The following is a 7,714-nucleotide window of genomic DNA, read 5'->3' as shown; positions in this document are numbered from 1 at the left end:
TTAAATATGCCTCTTCTCTGCAACCTGTTTTCTTCCCTCCATCATGAGAGAAGGGTTCAGCCTAGCTATTTCCTCAGAATAGGGGTGCCAACCTCCAGGTGGTGGCTGAAGATCGCCCACTACTGATCTCCAGGCGACAGAGATCAGTTCCCCTGGAGAAAATGGCCACTTTGGCAATTGGACTCTATGGCATTGAAGTCCCTCCCTTCTCTAAACCCCACCCTCCTCAGGTTCCACCCCCAAAATCTCCAGGTATTTCCCCACTTGGAACTGGCAACCCTACCCCAGAAAGCTATTTTTTATATGTACAGAGTTTATACCTAGGAGTTCAAACATTCACAGACTACCTCTCACAGTGTGAAAAGGTACACCCCAGAAAAAGTACAGCCATTTTATTCTGCTGCATGTGTACACTGTTCCAGATAATCACTGCTGATGTATTCCAGTCATCCCTGATTACCATCAATTAATATATATGACACACTTTTATTTCATTCTTCCTCCAAAAAACTCAAGACAGCATATATGATTTCTCCCTTCCCTATTTTATTACCACAACAACCACCCAAGGTAGGTTAGGCTAAGGAATAGAGGTGGCCCAAAGTTATCCAGTGAGCTTCATGGCCTAACCGAGGTTTAAGCCAGTCCTAGCCCAACACTCTAATCAGTTATACCACACTGATTTAACAAAGATCTTCTCCCAGCAGCATCAAGGATACTAACCATAGAAATCAGCAGGGTTGCTGTATGTTGGGCAGGGATATCCAATTTCTTTGAAATACTGGACCATGTCCCGAGCTGCTCCAGCATAGATTGTGGCTCCAGAGGTCATCAACAGAACCAGATCAAAGAGCTGGAAGATATCTGATCGTGGCTGGTGAACTGACAGAAGGACTAATCGGTTTCCTCTGGCCAGCCTAGACAGTGTTAATACTAAATTGTGGGCAGTGAAACTGTCCAGTCCAGATGTGGGTTCATCAAATATTAGAATTCCTGCCACAGACAAAACTACAGTTATGATAAACTATAGCTAGGGCTCTGCATATCTAATCATGTTGGTAGCATCATCCTAAACACATACATTTCTGACAGTAGCTCACAGGGTGACTTCATGGTCAAGGGGCAAGAATGACAAGTTTGGCAAAGAAAGTAGCCCCCTAGCTACTGGGCTGCCAAAGCTATGCCAGCATTGTGGGCAGTCCTACCCTGGCCCCAGGTGCAGAGCAGCATTGATCTGCCCGTAGATTTTTCTTGCCTTTGTTGTGAGCGAGGCTGTCTCCACACAGGGACCCCACATATGTGAGCCCCAAAGGCCCGGATAAAATGATCCCGTTTGATATCAAAATGGGGGGCCCTGAACCAGCAGGAATTTCTCTGTACGCTGTCACAGAAATCTAGCCCATCTGGTGGAATGCTGCAAAGAGCACAATGTTTAAAGGACTATTGTCCTCAACCTTCAGAAGCTCCCTCACACTGAGACTGATTGACTCAAGTTTGTCAGTTAATAACCTAAGGCTATACAGCTTTCCACCTCATCCAGCCTAAACCAGCAATTCAATCCTAAACCTGTAGAGAAATATCACAGAGCTCCTACTCAACCTTTGGTAGAACAGTCTGAGCTGTTCCTGAGTCCCAGTAACTCAATTACCCCACCTAAAAACCTCTCTTATTAACTCCCCACACTCTTGGTCTAATCCAGGGGTGGGGAACGTCAGGCCCGGGGGCCATTTAAGGCCCGCAAAGTCATTTGGTCTGGCCCTTCGTGGATCCTGGCAGATCTCTAGCTCAGAAGGATCTAAGACTGGCGATCCGCCTGCTCCCGCAGACAGGAATAGCCTCTATTCAAGGCGGATGTGAGTTTGTTTTGCTGAGGAACCTTTCCCCCCACTTGCAGAAGAGTCATTAGCTATGGAGCTGCTAGGACCGGCCAAAAAACTGTGTTAACCCTTTCCTAACTGGGCCCTGGAGAAACATATTCCCTCAGTACTACAAGAGGTCTGGGGGCGGAAATGGCGACAATGGAAGGGTTAAAGGGTGCAGAGCCAGAATGCGTGTGGGGGGGAGTTCTTAGCCATTTCACCCCTAATTTTAAAGTTGATAATTTTGTATGGCCCGTGAATGATGTTATAAATATCCAAATGGCCCTTGGTGGAAAAAAGGTTCCCCACCCCTGGTCTAATCCTACTGTGGATCCCAACCTCATCTTTCCCAAAGCCTTTAAGAAGGGCATCTCAAACCCCTGGTTTTGTACCCGAGCTTGCTTCCCCAACCTTGTGGTTGGCCTGCTTCCTGGACCTTTGCCATTTTGCTGAATCCCTGAAATGCCTCATCTTGCACCCTCAACTTCTTACTTTGTTTTTGTTTGGATGTTTCCTTTGTCCCAGACCAGCTTTCCTTCTCCCTTGAACCACAGCCCCACGGACTCTTCTCTTTGGGACAAGGCAACATATATGTTTCTTTTCGCCCTTTATTTTCCTTTACACTCCCTATCCACCCCAATCAAGCAACAACCAAGGACAGCATTGCTAGGATTGTGTTACGGTATTATAGTATTGTTTAATATTTTTGCTTTTCCTTGCATTTCACCTTTCTAGTCTTGTATCTTGTTTGGGGAATAAAGATTATTTCTCTTTGAATGTCCTCTCTCTCTATCTTGTTCCTCCTTCCTAATCAGAATGCTGAGCCAAACTGAGAGCCAGGTATACACCAGACTGTTTGACCCCCAAATAATTACCCCAGTGACATGGTCTGATCTTACACATGTAGCAACAATTTGCATATTATGGGCCCAACACATGCATCAATTTGGGTTACACCTGCACATAATAGGATGCAGAAAGGAGCTGTTACTCCATCACCTTCCCCCATTCTGGCAAACACTAGGGTTCAAACTGAGGAAGCCCCAACCCCAAGGTTGTGGGATGTGTAAGATTTTAATTAATTTAATTCTAGCATATTAGAAAAATGTTATTCTTCTATTATATTTGTAAGCTGTGGTTATTTATATAAGTCAGTAGAAAATAGTCCTGTCTAACTTAAACTGAACAAAGCAGGTGATTTTTCGTATCTGGAACAGGGTGGTATAAAAACAACAACAACATGTGACCACGAAGATGAGATCATAACTGGGATGGACTTAGAAGGAGGAGATATTATAATGGCTCTTGAAATTTGAGGAGACAAAGGGATTCTAAAACGTATAAATATGAGAAACAGGCGGAGCTTGTTAGAGGAAAAGTTTCATTTTGTGGCCTTTGGCTAATATCTTTCCTCTCATTATTTTTTGCTGCAGAAAATAATTAAAAATCTCTTGCTTTCAATCCTGAGGTTGGGTTTCTTTTTATTCAGAATTTAAATCTGTTTAAAGAAATAAATCTTTTTATTTCCAACAGTTTAATGCGACCACTGGGTGACTTTTCTGCCCAACTCTCCTGGAGGGGTCTGCAGTGACAAAGTACCAGGGGAAGGTGCACCCTGGCGATTTTGCCGGTCCTCAGGGGCTTTTGGATCTTCAGTCTCTCCAGGCAGCAGGAATAGCAGAAGGCCCTCTTCAAAACCAACTCAGGAAAAGCAACGGAATTTAGGTAAGAAATCCGCGGAAGGGAATTGGAAACGGCCATTTGGCAAGACAGGCTTCCAGTAAGTCCTTTTAAATTGGTAAAAGGCAAGGAAGTAACGTTGCCAATGGGAATCGGGCTACCAAGCAATTCAGTGGGACGCCATTGGATTACATGGTGCACATTTGGAATGGTAACGGGGGCTGTAACGGAGGATTCAGCCAATGATCTATTATTATCAATGGGAAAAGCAGTAGCCAGAGCAGGGATTGTGGAATCCTGTGCTGATCTGGAATTTTTTCAGTTGCCTCCAGGGCACTGGAAGAGGTAAATGCCTAAAAAAAGAAAGTAGTTTTGTGTTTGTATTTGTCTTGTCCAGCTTTGTTTTATGTTCCCTCTTTCTGTGAAGTATTTTATAAAGGGTTATGTGATTATTTGACAAATGTTAACGTGTTTATTTTTTATGGGGCCAGCCTGAAATAATGGACGGCGTCGGCTAAAAGAAGTTTCCCTCCTCCCCTCATTCTCTTTCTTTTACTTTTTAGAGTTGGGGTGTAAAAGGAAACTGTGTTGCCAAAAGGGAATCAAATTGTTTGAGTAGTCTGGTTTTGTTGTGTTTTTTTCTGTTGTAAATCTGTTCTTTGCTGGAAGAAAAGTAATCTGGTTGTCTTCATTTTTCTCCAATTTTATCTTTCTGAGGAAAAGACTGGAAGAGAAAGAATCCCCCATGCCCCTCCTTTCTCCACTTCAAAGTGTTTCTGTTCTTCTTTCTCTCTATCAGACTGGTCGTAAATCAAGCCAGCAACACTGTTTTGTTAACAGAAAATCCCTTCTTTCTCTGAAGTTTAAAATGTGAAACAAACAAAAAAAAATGGAATTTTAAGTTAACTCTGACTGAACCAGCCCTCTTGCTGAACGCAGGAGAGGGGCCAAGTCAAAGTGTTTGAAATCTAGAAAGCAGAGTATTGTGAACTGTATCAAACTTTATTTTAAAAAAAAACTAGAAATGCTTACAAGGTGGAAAGACAATGTGTATTAATATGAGGGAATAAGTAAGTTATGAGAAAGTTAGAGCATGTTTTGAGTGTGCTGTGAAGGGGCAAGTGTTTTGGCTTAAGAGGGCTGAGGAAAGGTGTTATGTATGGTTGGGAGAGACTTTGAGAGGGAAGCAGAAGGGTTTATAAAGAGAGAGGATAGTTATGGTTATTCAATGAGATGGATATTGGTGACGCTGGGTGCCTGTTTTCTCCAGGGACGGAGAAATCATGTTAATATATTAAGTGTTTTAAAACACAGTCAAATTAAAGCCAGGGTATTGTTGAAGGCTTTCACGGTCAGAGTTCATTGGTTCTCGTAGGTTATCCGGGCTGTGTAACCGTGGTCTTGGAATTTTCTTTCCTGACGTTTCGCCAGCAGCTATGGCAGGCATCTTCAAAGGAGTAACACTGAAGGACAGTGTCTTTTTATTTTATGTTTTTGTGTTTTTATGTTGTTATAACATAAAAGTGGCATCATTAATGAAAAAGGTTTAAAAGGTATTCAAATCAGGGTGAAAAGAAAGGCTTTTTCAGCCTTAATAGCTTTAGGTATTATTTATTCTGCACTGATAAAGAAACCAAAAAAAAAAATATTATTATTTGTAAACAAATGCATGTAAGTGCAAGATGGCAATGCAGGCCAGTTAAAATTACCAGTGGTACAGCAGTTGCTGACAAATGGGAGACAACATCCCTATTCTGGCATTGCCAAAGCCAGGTAAAAAAAAACAAAAAAAACTCCAAGTAGCCCAAAGGGAAGTAATTTATTTGGGACACAAAATAACACAGGGAATACGAGATCTTTTACCTTCTCGCAAAAAAACTATCTGTCGCATGCCACTCCCTCAAACTAAGAAACAGCTGAGGTCCTTCTTGGGAATATTGGGATTTTGTCGTGAGTGGATAAAAGAGTACAGTAAACTAACCAGAGACTTGATAAAAATATGCCATGATAAGGAACCAGAAGTATTGCAGTGGGAACCTGAAAATGCACATAAGTAGAAAGAGCTGAAGCAAGCTTTGATGACAGCACCAGCTCTGGGTATCCCTGACCTGCAAAAGGGAGGTTGCATGGCGGGGGTCCTTACACAAACTTGTGGGCTAACTGAAAGACCTGTAGCTTATTTATCAAAACAGCTGGATCCAGTGGCACAAGGGTGGCCTCCATGCTTGAGGGCAGTAGCTGCAACCGCCCTGGCTGTGGAGGAAGCAAGGAAACTGACTATTGAATATCCAATCAGAGTGTTTTGCCCTCATGCAGTGACTACTTTGTTACAACAGAGAGGAGCCAAGTGGCTTACAAATGCACGGCTGTCCCGATATGAAGCCTCACTGATTGGTAGAGATGATATCACATATGAACCTTGTAACCGTTTAAATCCTGCTAGTCTGCTGCCTGTAACAACTGACCTGGAGGAGCATCATGACTGTCTACAGACTTTAGATATGTGCATCATGGCACGGGTAGACCTCAAGGATGAGCCTATCCACAACGCAGATCTCGAGATTTGGATTGATGGATCTTCTCGAGTGGTGAGTGGAAAAAGGCAGAGTGGATACAGCCTGGTGACTGAGTGCAAAGTGCTTGAAGCAGATGCTTTTGGAGTTGTACAAGCATATAAACACATCTGGAAAGAACGAGAAGTCCTGACAGCTAGTGGGGAGCTATAGGGCATGGAGATTTGATTTTATAGGTTTTGGACAATATTTAGTTACAGGTAACAATAACATCAAACTGGACATACCAAGGAGACCAAAGGAAATTGCAGAGCTGATGAAATGGCAAAAGTAACTACAGCAAAATCAACATCCTGTGATATGGTAATGACTTTAACCCCAGTTTTTACACTACCCCCTACAGGGCCCTGCACTGAAGAAGAAAAGAAACTGGATGGCAAAAGTAAGGACTACAGAAACAAGAGGGGGGTGGTTGAAGGGGCCTGAAGGTATGCATCACACACATCCTCACACAATTACACTAAAATAGTCATCTGGGGAACAGGGTTAACAGAAATACTCTTGCAATCATACAATGGGAAGGGCATCTATCAGGAAGCAAAACAAATAGCAAAAGCATGTAACATATCAAAGGGTACATGTAGAAAATCAAAGACAGAGGGGGTTGTTTGTTGGGGAAGTTATAAAACAGTTCTTTAAAAAAATGGGAATAAAGTGTAGTTTTTTACACGGCGTGGCAACCCCAGTTATCAGGAAAAATAAAAAGAATAAATCAGACCCTAAAAAGAGATGCTAATTAAAATTTGTGTAAAAATTAATTTAAAATGGTCAAATGTATTGCCTATCCCACTAACACGCATCCGTACATTAGCCCGGGGGGGCCACACAAGTTGTTGCCCTTTGAGGCTCTGTATAAATGTCTCTTTCAGCACTTTCAGAATCAGGGAACACCAAATAAAAAGGTTGGAAACAGATATATAGAAACCCAAAAACTGGCTTGTGTTGTATAACCTCTCCCCCTAGACTCTGTTATCCATTCTTGTTTTATAAAAAAAAAAAAATCGGGTGTTTGTAAAATCTTAAAAGCATATTACTCTCCAGCTTAGGTAAAAGGGACCGTACTAAATTCTTTTCACCGCAAATGTTGCAGTAAAGGTAAATGGAAAGGGAGGCTGGGTCCATTATTCCAGATGTAAGAAAGCGCTACCACCGTGTGAAGCCGAGACCAGAAGGGCAGTAGATGACGTCGTGGCAGCCAAAGCCATAGCAGCTGGTGAAAGCCCATGTGCAAGAGGCTCGAAGTGATCAGTAAAACCTGCAGGCGAACTTAAACTGTTATTCAGGAGCCAACAAGACTTATGATTAAAGACGTGAAAACCAGAGCACAATCGTTAGCTAAAGAACAAGAGTAAATTTTTGAGACTCTTTTAGAGAGCCATTTTAATGTAATACTTGGTTTTTTGGTTTAGAAAAAGTGACTAGGGAAACACTGTGTCTACATTATTGTTTTAAAATTGTAAGTTAATATAATAGAGTGATCAAGATTCAAAATAATTTTGATTTTGATCATGAGGGGGGACTGTGGGATGTGTAAGATTTTAATTAATTTAATTCTAGCATATTAGAAAAATGTTATTCTTCTATTATATTTGTAAGCTGTGG

Source organism: Euleptes europaea, chromosome 7 (assembly GCF_029931775.1).
Source record: "Euleptes europaea isolate rEulEur1 chromosome 7, rEulEur1.hap1, whole genome shotgun sequence".
In the NCBI taxonomy this organism is placed as follows: domain Eukaryota; kingdom Metazoa; phylum Chordata; class Lepidosauria; order Squamata; family Sphaerodactylidae; genus Euleptes; species Euleptes europaea.
Note: the sequence above shows the minus strand (reverse complement) of the source record.